The sequence below is a fragment of the Triticum dicoccoides genome, chromosome 4B (genome assembly GCF_002162155.2).
Source record: "Triticum dicoccoides isolate Atlit2015 ecotype Zavitan chromosome 4B, WEW_v2.0, whole genome shotgun sequence".
Lineage (NCBI taxonomy): Eukaryota > Viridiplantae > Streptophyta > Magnoliopsida > Poales > Poaceae > Triticum > Triticum dicoccoides.
The window spans coordinates 361184334-361200320 of NC_041387.1; positions in this window are offsets into that span (position 1 = coordinate 361184334).

Sequence of the window (15987 nt, forward strand, 5' to 3'; positions counted from 1 at the left end):
ATCCTTCAAGTAAGTTGTCATCGGTGCAAAAAGGGCAATAAAATTGCTTATAAAAATGTAAGATCATTTAGTGTAAGGGAAAATTGAGCGTTGTACGAACTTGCGATGGTGAAGAATAAAAGCGATAGACTACATAATAAAGGTTTCCATCACAAGGGGCAATATAATGTGACGTTCTCTTGCACTAAGTGGTTGAGCATACAAACAAAAAGCGCATGGCAACCTCTGCTTCCCTCTTCGAAGGGTCTATCTTTTACTCTCATGTATTTACTTTTATGCAAGAGTCAAAGTTTTTCTCTGTATTCCTTTTATTTTTCTCCTTTGGCAAGCATCATGTGGTGAGGAAATATCTAGGCACATATGTCCTGTTGAATATGGGTAGCATAAGTTATTATTGTTGACATCACCCTTGAGGTGAGTGTGTTGGGAGGCGAAACTATAAGCCCCTATCTTTCTTTGTGTCCGTTGAAATGTTTTGCTCATGTTTACACGGTGAGTGTTAGCAATCATAGAACACTAAATGATGGTTGAGTATGTGGACTTGCCTAAACGCTCTGATACGTGACCCTTCCTGAAAAGATGATGAATTGTAGTTGCAAAAGTTGACTGAGAGCATAGTTTGTTGGTTTACAATAGAGTTTATGCTTTATACTTCATTGTTGTGATGAATTGTCACCTGTTCATGAGAAGTTTATGATAAAAGTTCCATAATATATTTTTTATATTGAAGCTTGTTTCTGTTATAATAAGTCACATGATGCTGCTATGTCTGTATTTTTGTTTTTGTCGACACCTCTCTCTCTAAGCATGCGGACATGTTTTTCGATTTCGGTTTTCGCTTGAGGACAAGCGAGGTCTAAGCTTGGGGGAGTTGATATGTCCATTTTGCATCATGTTTACCTACTGTTATTTATGTTGTTTTATTGTGTAATAATGCTTTTTGGAGTAATTCTAATGCCTTTTCTCTCATAATATGCAAGGTATGCACCAAGGGGGAGAATTCTGGCAGTTGGAAATCTGGACCTAGAAAAGCTACGCCAAGCTACCTACTCTGCACAACTCCAAATGAGCTGAAACTCCCTGAGGATTTTTTATGGAATATTTAAGGAATAATGGAGCAAATAAGTACCAGAGGAGGGCCACCAGGTGGGCACAACACACCTGGGCGCGCCAGGAGGCCCAGGTGCGCCCTGCTGGGTGCTGCCCTCCTCGGCCCATCTTCGGTGCCCATCTTCTGGTATATAAGTCATTTTGACCTAGAAAAAATGGGGGGAGGACACTCGGGATGAAGCGCTGCCGCCTCGAGGCGAAACTTTGGCTGGAACACTTTTGCCCTCCGATAGAGCGATTTCGCCAGGGGAACTTCCCTCCCGGAGGGGGAAATCATCATCATCATCATCACCAACAACTCTCCCATCTTGGGGAGGGCTATCTTCATCAACATCTTCACATCACCAACTACTCTCAAACCCTAGCTCATCTCTTGTGTTCAATCTTTGTATCAAAAGTATATATTGGTGCTCGTGGGTGACTAGTAGTGTTGATTACATCTTGTAGTTGATTACTATATGGTTTATTTTGTGGAAGATTATATATTCAGATCCATTATGCTATTCAATACCCCTCTGATCTTGAGCATGTTTATCATTTGTGAATAGTTACTTTCGTTCTTGAGGTCACGGGAGAAATCATGTTGCAAGTAATCATGTGAACTTGATATGTGTTCGATATTTTGATGGTATGTATGTTGCCATTCTCTTATTAGATGATTGGTTGCGAGAGTGATAGAAGCTTAAACCCCAGTTTATGCGCTATTCCCTAAGGGACCGATTGGATCCAAAAGTTTAATGCGATGGTTAGAATTTATTTTTAATACTTTTCTCATAGCTGCGGATGCTTGTGAGAGGGTTAATCATAAGTAGGAGGTTTGTTCAAGTAAAAACAACACCTAAGCACCAGTCCACCCACATATAAAATTATCAAAGTACCGAACACGAATTAAGCCAACATGATGGAAGTGACTAGATGAAATTCCCGTGTACCCTCAAGAACACTTTGCTTATCATAAGAAACCGTTTTTACGTTCCTTTGCCTCAAAAGGATTGGGCTACCTTGCTGCACTTTTGTTACTACTATTATTACTTGCTCGTTACAAATTATCTTGCTACCAAACTACTCCGCTACTTACAATTTTAGCAGTTGCAGACATTACCTTGCTAGAAACCACTTGTCATTTCCTTCTGCTTCTCGTTAGGTTTGACGCTCTTACTTATCGAAAAGGGCTACAATTGACCCCATACACTTGTGGGTCATTAATATGTAGTATGTATAAAAAATAGGAAGGCATGTCATTATCAAAGGTCTAATGTGTAAAGTAAGCAGATGCAATTTAACCAAATTGGAAGCAATACAAGCTAGAACCATATGTAATATGCAACCACATTTGACAGTGTGAAGTTAAAGCAAGCACCTGGAATGGTTGTGTGTGGCAATTGAGATCATCAAAAGTAGAGCGGCATTCACTATCTCCATATGCTAACGCTACACCCTTTAGAGCGCTGAAATGCTTAGTGCTTATCTTCGAATTACACTAGAGCGACTTTTGTCGTTTCTTTTGTGTATTCATCAACACCGCGTCAGAGTCTGAAATAGCCATGCATAAAGAAACAATAGTGTTAGTATGGGTGAAGTGTGTGCACAAGTAGTATAGTGTAAAAGTAGCAGATGGCAGGTGGGTGAGAAATAAATGACGGGAGACTTATGATAGCTCTACAACATGCATGGCACAGGAATGTAGATGCTCCTCCAGCACACCACAAGGTGTGGTCCTATGAAAATAACAGTCCACTGAAAACAAATACACTAGTACATCGAGGTGCTATACAAATAGTTTTTAACCCCTTTCCGCGATGACATTTGGAACTGTCGCCTAGTGAGTGAGTGCGATAGGGGGTCCTTCCCACATGACCAAGAAACCATCAGGGATATGCCCTCCTGGCACACACACTCGGCAAAATGAGGTCGTGTGTGACCGGCGAGCGATCAAAGACAGTTATACGCATAGTAGTGCCAATTTTTTGAATTATACAGGCGAAATCGTTTCCGGTCGTAAGTTCATCCCACACAGTCAGTCCCCACTAAATGTTTTTGCTCGTATATACATCCCACACGGTCACTCCAAGGAAAATGTTTCTGTTCGCAGGTACATCACACACAATTTTTCCTGTTAAATCGTTTGATATAGCGTTTCCATTGCACATGGTATTAACAATTTTATCGTTTGCATTATTGAATGCATCACACACGGTCTATAAAAGAAACTGTGTGGCAAAGGCTGTCCATCACATACAGTTTTTATGTGGTAAACGTTTGCGCGAGGTGGCCTAACGCAAGCAGTTTTCAAGAGGATGTTGTGTGTAATTGTTCATTAATCCAACACGGTTTATTCCTAGAAAGTGTGTGCGTTGCCCGAGGTCATCGCCCATGGTGTTTTCTCAATAACCGTATGCAATAGAAAAAGCCAATTAGCAGGCTAATTATCCTATTATTAATAATCCATTTATTAATTTAATTGACATTTCATACTAAGCACACAATATATTTTATTTTCATAATTGAAATACATCAGAGTACAACATCATATAGCTTCAGCACTCAGCTACCCCACTACACAACTGCACCAACACCAAGTTTCACATGCAACATCTATAACCTTTCAAAATTAGCATCATAGACGATACATAGACAGATGTATCTCATCTGGAAACCTGCTGAAGCAGAAGGCGAATTTTGAGCCTTCATTGTTGTTGAAGGTCTTTGCAACTTTAGGCCAGTGCCTATGGATGATTGACCGTCCATCCTTCATCCTCTTCAGGAACACTTCAATATTGAACCGTGGGTGTTGTATGAATACCTTCCTCGCCTCCTGACCATCCAGGTGGTTTGAGAGGTAATCATCAGTGAACTGCTTTGGAAAGGCATGAAAACAAGGATGTGCATAAATATCTTCTCTATATTAGAAATGGGGCAAAGGAATAAAAAAGGCAAGGTATAATAGTTAGTACCATCCTGTAGTGAACTGATGTCTTCTTCATTGTGCAGACAAAGATCTTGTTGTTTTTTGTCGCTAATTTCTTTACCCTAACAATCGTTTTTGAGTTTCTTGACTTGACTGATATTCATGGACAACTCATTTCCCCATATGCAAAAAGGGTCGAACAGTGGGTCGAAACCTCTGACAGCAGGACCTACATGTGCAAGACCAAATTGTTAAAAACCTAAATATTGGAATGATTCCTGCAATTGCACAATAATGTGCTATTAGACAATGGACCATGCATGTGCAAACCTCGATGGTAAACCTCAGTGCTTCCCATTGGTTCCCTGCAACACATATAAGGTAGTTAGTGATCAAGTTAAGTGAGGGTTTGCATGCTATTAGTAAAATATGTTAATGAAAAATAAGCACATTGCAGATTCATCAGATTAATTCAAGCCACATGGAAAACCCATTTATCCAAACCAAGCCTGATTAAGAACTAGGAAATGTAGCAATTATATATGTTTCCCATGTATTAAGCGCAGCCAATTCCATTATTCCTCACATGCACAACAATACAAAATTCTACCCACGACAATTGGACATTGCATTCCAGAATTGAACCAAGCAGTTAACTAAACACCACAACAAATGAACCAAACATTAACTGAGCACCACATTACACAATATAACATACTCCTAATAGAATATTAGACAGTTAACCAAACCAAGCATGCTTAACAACTTGGAAATATAGCAATTGTATTTGTTTATCATGTATTTAGTGCAGCCAAATTCGATTTATTTCTCACATGGTATACAATAGCAGAATGCACCCACAACAATTGAATATCACATTGCAGAATTGAACCAAACAGTTAACTAAACACCACAACAAATGAACCAAATGTTAACTGAGCATGACATTGCACAATGTATTACATACTAAAAGATCAGACAGTTAACCAAACCAAGCATGCTTGACAACTTGGAAATATAGCAATTATATTTGTTTCTCATGTATTTTGTAAAGAAAAAGTCGATTTATTTCTCACATGGAAGACAATACCAAATTGCACCCTAAAAAATTGAACATCACATTTGTAGAATTGAACCAAACAGTTAACTGATCACGACAACTAATTAACCAATCAGTTAATAAGTGAGCACCACATTGCACGACATATAGAACATATACACCAGAGCAACAGATTGCATGGTAGAAGTAGATAGCACAATTCACTAGAATTTGTTAAGGAAAGGAAGTAGCTAGCAAATTGAACATGCGTCCTTATAGTGAGCCAATAACACAAGATACTCCTCATTGTCGGAGATATCGATGATGATTGGCTCCTTGGACATGGAAGAGGGCGAGGCCTCCGCATCGTGGGTGCCCTCATCGTGGTGGTGAGTTGCCTGCTGATACGTCTCCAACGTATCTACTTTTTCTCATGCTTTTCCTCTTGTTTTGGACTCTAATTTGCATGATTTGAATGAAACTAACCCCGGACTGACGCTGCTTTTAGCAGAACTACCATGGTGTTGTTTTTGTGCAGAAATAAAAGTTCTCGGAATGGAACAAAACTTTGTGAGGATTTTTTATATCAATAATAAGAATTTCTGGAGCCAAGACCTGCCGGAGAGGGGCACCTGGGTGGGCACAACCTACCAGGGTGCGCCCCTCTCTCCTGGCGCGCCTAGGTGGGTTGTACCCACCTGGTGGCCCCACAGACGACCCCCTTGATACTATAAAATCACATATTTCCAGAAAAAAATCATGGAGAAAGAATTATCACGATCCACGAGACAGAGCCACAGCCAAGCCATGTTCTTCCTCGGGAGGGCAGATCTAGAGTCCTTTTTGGCCTTCGAAGAGGGGGATCTTCGTTCTTCGTCATCACCAACCCATCTCCATCGTCAATTCCATGATGCTCCCCGCCGGGAGTGAGTAATTCCTTCATAGGCTTGCTGGTCAGTGACGAGTTAGATGAGATTTGTCATGTAATCGAGTTAGTTTTGTTAGGGCCTGATACCTAGTATCCATTATGTTCTTAGATTGATCTTGCTATGACTTTGCTATGCTTAATGCTTGTCACTTTGGGCCCAGGTGCCATGAACTCAGATCTGAACCGTTTATGAATTCATCATTATATCCATGTTTTAGATCCGATCTTGCAAGTTAAAGTCACCTACTACGGTTATGATCCGACAACCCCGGAGTGACAACAACCGGGCCCACTCTCGGTGATGACCGTAGTTCGAGGAGTTCATGTATTCACTATGTGTTGATGCTTTGTACAGGTTCTCTATTAAAAGGAGGCCTTAATATCCCTTAGTTTCCAATATGGACCCGACTGCCACGGGAGGGTAGGACAAAAGATGTCATGCAAGTTCTTTTAATAAAGCATGTATGACTATTTACGGAATACATGCCTACATTATATCGATGAACTGGAGCTAGTGCCGTATCGCCCTAGGTTATCGCTGTCACATGATGAATATCATCCAACAAGTCACTGATCCAATGCCTACGAAGTTATCTTATATTTTTCTGCTAAGTTACTACTGCTCCTGCTACTATCACACTTGCTACAAAATACTGCTATCACTGTTACTGTTACTATTGATGCTGTCGCTACTATCAAAACTATCATATTACTGTGCTACTGATCACTTTGCTGCAGATAATTAATTTCTAGGTGTGGTTGAATTGACAACTCAGCTGCTAATTCCTTCAAATATTCTTTGGCTCCCCTTGTGTTTAATCTATAAATTTGGGTTGAATACTCTACCCTCGAAAACTGTTGCGATCCCCTATACTTGTGGGTTATCAAGACCTTTTTCTGGCACCGTTGCCAGGGAGCATAGGTATATTTGTTTAGTCACTTGGGATTATTATCAATTTATCACTATGAAAATCTGAAGGATCCAAAGACTAAGATATTTCCCTCAAGTACGAGGGGAGGTAAGAAACTGCCATCTAGTTCTGCCTTAGATTCACCTTCTGTTATGAGTAAACTCGCAACACCACCACCACATGCTATTAATTTTGATATGTCGCAAGTTATTGATGATGCTACTTCTAATATGTATGATGCTTATGATGATGCTAGTACCATGCTCGATAATGATGATGTGCCACTTGGTGAATTTCTTGATGAACAAATTGCTAGAGTAATACAACATGATGTTGTTGAATATGATGATGAGCTTGAAACTAAAACTCCTGAAACACTTGCTAGAGCTATCCCTCCTAGATATGAATTGCCTAAGGTACCGCAAGGCTATTTTATTGTCGGAGTAATGGGCCATGGGTAGCCTAACTCGAGTCCCTGAGCCTTTCAAGACTTTGGGTCGGCTTCGGCCCACAAGACTTCCGAATGAAGCGCCGCCTTCCGGTGGCCAGCTGGCTCAATGGCCGGCTACCCGAACACGGCCGAGCACCAGCAGACGGCACCGAGACGGGCCGAATCCTAGCAGACTGCCTCCATAGAGGCTGTCTTCTAGCAGGCGGCCACCCGACGCCCTTAGAGTCTGCGCCCCTCATCAAGAGGACAAGACAGGGCGAGGCTATAGTGTAGTCCCTCACCCCCGAATCCCGGGCTCAGCATGGCCACAGTGCCCCGTACAGGCGGAGATCTCCGCACGACACGACACTATTGCCACTTCCCCCTTGACGTCATTCCTGATAGGCGGGGCCTTGTTCCCACGATGATCTGTCGGTACGGCCTGCAGGCGGCGGGCCCAACCAGGCAGGGAGAGCCCGGAAGACGGCGGAAGCCAGACCAGCCCGGCTTAAGGGAGGCCGGCTTCCAGCAGGCGGCCCGTTCCTCCCTCGGGGCCTGTGCACCATTAACCACATGAGACGCGGTGTGGCTACAGTGATCTCCCACTCGGCGGCGGGACTGTAGCCACGCTCCCCTGACCAAGCCTGCGTCATTAGCATCACGACTACAGTGATCAGCCACCAACCAGACCCGCTCGCGGCGGAAGCGGCCTGTCGGCTCCATACCAGACCAGTCGGAGGGGCCCACCAGGCAGCGGGCCCCAGCTGCCGGCGGAGAAGCTGGCGACCAAAGACAATGACAGCCGGGTCCTGTACTAGGCCAGATTACCAATGTACCCCTGGGGGGTAGGCCTATATAAACCCCCAGGGCACCCATGCAAAGGGTTCCCAACCTGTTAGAACTAGCCTCACACCTAGAGGATGAAGAGAGCTAGCCCTGCCTCCTTCTACCTCTAGCTTACAGTTCGAGGAGCACCCTTGTTCTCACTAGTGCCTTAGTGATCATGCAGAGACCCCGCAGAGCAGGACTAGGGGTGTTATCTCCTAGGAGAGCCCCGAACCTGGGTAAAGTGCACCGGAGTTCGTGTCTACGCCTCATCCTGCTTCTAGGCACCGTCGACGTTCTACTCGCTCCCACCATGATAAGCCATCCTTTGGCATATGTGGCACCCAACCCCCTACATTTGGCGTCCCCGTGGGGCGAGGTGCACCGTCATCTGGAGACCTGCTCTAGACGGGAACCTTGTTCCTTCCTGGCGAGCGCAGCTAGCCCAGCACGCCCAACAGCGTCAGCCTCGACGCGCTGCACGGCGCAGAGATCGCCTGTGCGGCGAGCTGCCTCACCAACCTTGTTGGCGAGATCCGCCTCTCTGACGAGCCGGCGTCTGACGTGGGCACCGACTGCCCTGAGAGCCGCCTCGTCAGCCTCCTCGACCAGCTCCACGTTCCCAGCAAGCCTGCTATGGACTTGGAGTCTGTTGGCTCCACCGACCCGATGATTGTCGACTTCGACACGGCGTCGCTTGATGCATTCCCCACCAACGTGGTGGTCTACGACGAGCCGCCTCCTTATGAGCACAGCGGCGGGAGCATCGTCACGGAGGTGCTTGTCATCAACAGTGGTGAGCGCTCGGACGGAGGCGTTCGAGACCCACTCGATGCGGCACTGCGAGACTTGTCAGCGCCCATCCCGGAAGACGCAGATGCTGAGACCCTGGAAGCACGCCGCGTCCAGCTCGTCGAAAGCGCCACCGACTGGCCAACATGTGACGCCTCTTTGGAGCCTACCGGCGCGAGATGGACCGAGCCGTCGGTGGCACACCGGCTCCCAGGGGCCTAGCTGCATCGGCTTGATCCGGCAGCATGGCGCGACCATCGCCAGCATGTTCGGGACGGATCGTCCCGTCTATGCCACACCTGTGGAGAACATCCGAGCTGCCCAGGCAGTGATAGATGAGCTGGACAAGTACGAGGGCGACGAGCGTCGCCACATGACGGAGCGCGTCCAGCAGCTCCTTGACGCGGCCGCCGAGCAGCATGAAGCCGGCTGCCGTGCCGAAGCGCCCATCCAGCGGAACGACGAGCCGGCCCTTCGCCAGGATCATGGCGCGACATCCCGGACACCGACTGGTGGCGTCCGTGGCAGAAGAGGCAATGAGCCGGCTACTAGCCGCAGTCGGACTCACCTCTCCATTGAGCGTGATGCAGACGGCCGCCCCCGAGCTATGGATTGGTGAGGCGACCCGCCTCCCCCTCAGCCTTGTGGAGAAAGGCATCCCACTCGGCCGCCTGTCACGCACCTGACACTCGGCCGCCACCTTGGCCGCCAAGAAGGAGTCGGAGAGAATGACGCCCGCCATCAGATCGACCGCCTCAATCGTTCCTTGGCGCTAGAAGAAGAAGACGCGTTGGGCCCACCCTATTTCGGCTCGCGAATCCGAGATGAGCCTTTCCCTCGAGGGTTCACGCTCCCAAGAGATACGCCGAAGTATACCGGCTCTGTGAAGCCGGAGGACTGGCTGGTTGACTACTCCACGGCCGTCAGCATAGCGAACGACAACAAGCGCATTGCTGTGAAGTACGTTTCGCTAATGCTCCAGGGCACAGCCCGGACGTGGCTTAACAGCCTGAAGCCCTGCAGCATCAATAGCTGGGTTGATTTCATCGAAGGCTTCATCTGGAACTTCACCAACACGTACAAGCGGCCTCCCAAGCCCCGTCAGCTCTCCTTGTGCGTCTAAGGGCCCAGTGAATCTACTCGCGACTATCTCATGCGCTCGGCCGAGCTGCACAACTCCTGCGAAGGCGTGCATGAGGTGCAGGCCATCGAATACTTCACCGCCGGGTGCCGACAAGGCATCCTCCTCAAGCACCGGCTTCTCTGCGACGAGCCGGCGACTCTTGATGAACTGCTGATCATCACTGACAAATACGCCACGGCCGACTCCTCCATGAAGGCGGAGATCCAAGTCGATGCAACCGGCAAGGTAGCTCCTCAAGCTCCTCGGACTTCGGCTGGTGACGCCAGTCGGCAACAGCAACCAAGAGACAACAAGCGCAAGGCCACACAGCCGGCTTCCACCAGCCGGTAGGTCGCGACAGTTGAGGACCAGCAGCCGGAAGGGCAGCCTCCGCCCAATCGTACCAGTAGACCCTTGATGCACCCTGTAAGTTCCATAGTGGTGCGAAGCCGTCCAACCACACCACTCCGAAGTGCCATTGGCTCACCAGAATCGCCAAGGGAGATGGACTCCTTCCTCCTCCGCCCGCCGGCCCGCCGCCTCCTACGCCCCAGCAGCCGGCGGTTCGGCCAGTCGGCGCCATACAAGATGAGTATCCAGAGGAGCACGGAGCCTACGTCATGTTCACTAGTGTTACCGACAATAGGCGCAACAGACGACTGAGACAGCAAGAAGTACATGTAGTGGCATCAGATACCCCAGAGTTCTTATGCCCTGGTCTGAGAAGCCCATCAGTTGGAGCAGGGCTGACCACCCGGAGGTGATGACCTCCCCTGGTTCTTATGCCCTGGTCTTAGATGCCACCTTCGCAACAGAGAGGCGGGCAGCTCGTTTCTCCCGAGTCCTAATAGATGGCAGCAGCAGCATCAATATCCTGTATCGTGACACAATGGAGAAATTGGGAATCAAGCAGAAGCAGCTTCACCCCAGTCGGACTGTATTCCATGGCATAGTTCCTGGCCTTTCCTGCTCACCAATCGGCAAGACCCAGATTGACGTCCTCTTCAGAGATAAATATCACTTCCGCCGAGAGCCAGTATGGTTTGATGTGGTGGACCTTGAGAGCCCCTACCATGCGCTACTTGGCCGTCCTGCTCTGGCCAAGTTCATGGCGGTCCCCAACTATGCTTACCTCAAGATGAAGATGCCAACTACCAAGGGAATCCTGACCATAGTCGGAGACTACAAGAAGTCGTCCTGCGCTGCAGACAGCAGCCGGCTAGCCGAGTCCCTTGTGATTGCAGCTGAAAAGCGACTCCTTGACCGGGTTGTGGTGATGGCAGGCAAGCAACCGGAAATGTCACCCAGTACCAAGGAGTCGGAAGTTGAGGGCTCATTCAAACCGGCAAAGGAAACAAAGAAGATGCCCTTAGACCCGGAGCACCCGGAGAGGCACGCTATCATAGGTGTAAACCTTGACAGCAAATAGGAAAGCGAGCTTGTCAATTTCCTCCGTGAGAATCGGGACATCTTTGCATGGTCTCCCAAAGACATGCCAGGTGTTCCGACGAATTTTGCCGAGCACAAGCTACATGTCCGATCTGACGTCAAGCCGGTCAGGCAGCCCTTGCACCGCTTGTTAGAAGAAAAGAGAAGAGTTGTTGGAGAAGAGATAGCTCGGCTTCTAGCAGCCGGCTTTATCATGGAAGTATTCTTCCTAGAATGGCTAGCCAATCCAGTCCTTGTGCTGAAGAAGAATAAGCAGTGGTGCATGTGTATTGATTATACCAGCCTCAAAGCTTGCCCAAAGGATCCCTTTGCTTTGCTGATAATTGACCAAGTGATAGACTCCACAGCCGGATGCGAGCTATTGAGTTTTCTGGATGCATACTCAGGGTACCATCAGATCAAGGTGAACCCGGCCGACAGGCTAAAGACCGCCTTCATCACGCCATTCAGAGCCTCTTGCTACCTGACCATGACGTTCGGCTTGAGAAATGCCGGCGCCACGTTTCAGCGTTGCATGTAGAAGTGTCTCCTCAAGCAACTTGGAAGAAACACTCACGTTTACATGGACGATGTGGTGGTGAAGACAGAGAAGCATGTCACACTGCTGGAAGACCTCAAGGAGACATTTGAGAACCTGCGCCGATTTTAGATCAAGCTCAACCCGGAGATATGCGTCTTCAGAGTACCAGCCGACCAGCTTCTCAGTTTTCTGGTCTCAGAGCGCGGCATAGAGTGCAACCCTGTGAAGATCAAGGCCATCGAGAAAATGGAGGTGCCCGCCCGACTGCTGGACATACAGAAGTTAACCGGCTGCCTGGCATCCATGAGCCGTTTCATCAGTCGGCTGGGCGAGAAGGCTCTTTCCCTGTACCAGCTCATGAAGAAGACCACTTTTTTCGAGTGGAACGACAAGGCGGATGAAGCTTTTCTCCAGCTTAAGAAGATGTTGACCACTCCGCCTATCCTGGCGGCTCCGACTGATAAAGAGGCCATGCTCCTCTACATCGCCCGCCACCAGTCGGGTGGTCAGCACAGTCATAGTGGTGGAGCACAAGGAGGAGGGCAGAGCACTGCCAGTCCAGAGGCCGGTGTATTACCTGAGTGAAGTATTGTCCATCTCTAAGAAGAACTACCCCCACTATCAAAAAATGTGCTATGGTGTGCACTTTGCCGCCAAGAAGCTGAAGCCTTACTTTCAAGAGCACCCAATTATTGTTGTCTGCACTGCTCCGCTTGCTGAGATCATTGGAAGCAAAGATGCTTCAGGCCGAGTGGCCAAATGGGCCATAGATCCGCCCCCCTACACCATCTACTACCAGCCTCGCACCGCCATCAAGTCGCAAGCGCTGGCCGACTTCCTCGTCGACTGGGCCGAGACCCAGTACCTGCCGCCAGCACCATACTCCACCCATTGGCAGATGCACTTTGATGGTTCAAAGATGCGCACCGGTCTAGGAGCCGGCATCGTCCTCACCTCTCCCAAAGGCGACAAGCTCAGATATGTGCTGCAAATCCACTTTGCCGCCTCCAACAACGTAGCTGAATATGAAGCACTCATACACGGGCTCCGGCTTGCCAAGGAACTCGACATTCGTCGGATCCTGTGCTATGGTGTCTCCGACTTGGTAGTCCAGCATTTGTCAGGCGACTTGGCTGCCAGGGATGCATATATGGCAAGCTACCGCTTCCTCGTGCAGCAACTCAGTGGATACTTTGACGGGTGCGAGTTCCTCCATGTGCCAAGAAATGACAACGAGCAAGCAGATGCCCTGGCACGGATCGGCTCCACCCGGCAAGCAATACCAGCCGGCGTCGCCCTACAATGCATCCTCAAGCTGTCCGTTAAGCCGTCGCCAGAATCAGACTCCATCTTCATGTCGGCCCCTCCTGAAGCAGTTGGATCCGACTTGAGGGCCCCAGAAGTCAGCACGGGGACTTCGGCAGGCGGCCCGGGGACTGCGGCAGTCGCACCCGGCCCGGGGACTTCAGAACCCGGCCTGGGAACTGCAGCAGTCGGCCCGGGGACTTCTCCAACTCAATAGGCGACAACCAACTCCAACCCGCCGCCTCTCGGTCCAACTGTCTTTGTACAAGTTGCAGTCGTGGCAGTCGAAGAAATAGCAGCACCTTCATGGGCTCAACCCATCCTCAACTTTCTGGTGAACAAAGAAATGCCGACTGATGAGATCCTAGCCCGACAAGTGCAATGACGGGCAGTAGCATGCACCATAGTCAACACAGAACTGGTGTGATGCAGTGTCACTCGTGTGTACCAGCGCTGCGTGGAACCGGACCAGGGTCAAGCAATCCTCAAGGATATCAACCAAGGCGAATGTGGTCACCACGCGGCTTCAAGATCACTTGTTGCCAAAGCTTTCCGCCATGGTTTCTTCTGCCCGACTGCTCTAGAAGATGCCAAAGAGTTGGTCCAGAAGTGTAAAGGGTGCCAGAAGTTCCGCTCCAAGCCACATCTGCCGGCTTCTACACTCAAGACCATTCCCATTGCCTGGCTCTTTCCCGTTTGGGGGCTGGACATGGTAGGGCCATTCAAGACGGCTCGCGGCGGCATGACTCATTTACTTGTCGCTGTGGACAAGTTCACCAAGTGGATAGAAGCAAAGCCAATCAAGAAGCTGAATGGGCCGACTGCCGTGGCTTTCATCGCCGACATCACCACTCGGTATGGTATACCACACAACATCATCACCGACAACGGCACAAACTTCGCCAAAGGAGCCTTGGCTCGTTTCTGCGTGACACAGGGCATCGGACTGGACTTAGCGTTCGTTGCCCATCAGCAGTCAAATGCCCAAGTGGAGCGCGCAAATGGCCTCATTCTGTCTGGCATCAAGCCCCGACAGGTCGAGCCTCTAGAGCGTTCGACTGGCTACTGGCTCGATGAGCTGCCGGCCGTCCTCTAGAGCCTGCACACAACTCCGAACAAATCAACTGGCTTCATGCCCTTCTTCCTCGTCTACGGCGTTGAAGCCGTCATCCTGACGGACATAGAATTTGAATCCCCCACCATGTACACCGAGGCAGAGGCCAAAGAAGAATGAGAAGACGGTGTCGACTTGCTGGAAGAGAGCCGCCTGTTGGCACTCAGCCGGTCCACCATCTACTAGTAGAGTCTACGCCGGTACTACAATCGCAAGGTCAAGCCAAGATCCTTCCAAGAGGGAGACCTTGTGCTCCGGCTGATACAGCGAAAAGCCAGCCAGCATAAGCTCTCGGCGCCTTGGGAAGGCCCTTTCATTGTCAGCAAGGTGCTGGGCAATGATTCCTACTATGTGATCAACGCTCAGAAACCCAGAGCATGCAAAAGAGATGACTCGGGCAAGGAGACAGAGAGGCCATGGAACGAAAATCTCCTCCGAAGATTTTTCAGTTAAAAGCAGTATGTATCATGCTACCTTTTGTATTAAGTACGAAGACTTCGGGTCCCCCGAGAAGAGCTTGGGGACTACCCTCTTTTATCTATATGATAAGTGTTATGCCTATGAATGTGTTGTTTCATTATTCCTCCTAGCACCGGGTTCGACTAGTCGGCCCGGAGGCTCGCCGCCTTCTACTATGTGCCATTTCCTGCAGTCAGACAAGTAGTGTGTAGGCACCAAAAAACTTCTCCTGTCAGAAGCCGCAGCTTGCAGAGCGACTGTATGGTGGACAGGGATTGCAAAGCAGAGCCCGCATGAAAAATGGCTAAGGAAAAATGCGCACATAGCCGGGGCCGGCATCCCGCCTCTCCGACCGGCTGCCGAGCAGCCAGCCGGCCGGCTTGTACTTACCTTGCCAACACTCCAAACGGCTAAGTACTTGCCCTCCCGTAAATAGCTAAGTACTCAACCCAGCAGCAGTCCGCAGAGCGGCTGTTTAGCTGGCAAGAGGGTAGCCAAGGGAGGGCGGCAAAGGAAAAAAGCAAGGAGCAGAAAGCAAGAAAAGTTAGAACTAGGCAAACAAAAGCATAATTTGCAACAAAGATATTTACATAGCAAAAGGGCCATTGGCCAGCATTCAACAGAGTTTGAAATACACCCCGTGGGTGATTGTGAAAATTTAACCAAAGTTTGTCGAGATTGATAAGCAGAAAAATAAAGGCAACAACCTAAGGACCAGCAGAGGGTTCCGGCTGGATGGTGAAGTCGGCGCCGCCGGTTGGAGCAGCAGAGGGTTTTGGCTGGACGATGGAGTCGGTGGCACCGGTTGGAGCAGCGGACGGCTGGACGGCAGAGTCGGCAGCACCGGTTGGTGGAACGGACGCCTGGTCGGTCTCAGCCTGGTCGCCTCCAGCAGCATTCGGCGTGCTTGAGCATGGATCGTTGCTCGAGGCATGGTCAGGATGAGGCTGGCTGTCCGCCCTGACCTCCAGCGCGTCCACCTCGCTTTCCTCGTCCTCCGCCTCCTCCCCTTTGTCGCTGGAATCAATCACCTCAGCCGAGTCCTGGCTGTCCTCCAGATTCAGCCCGAACCAC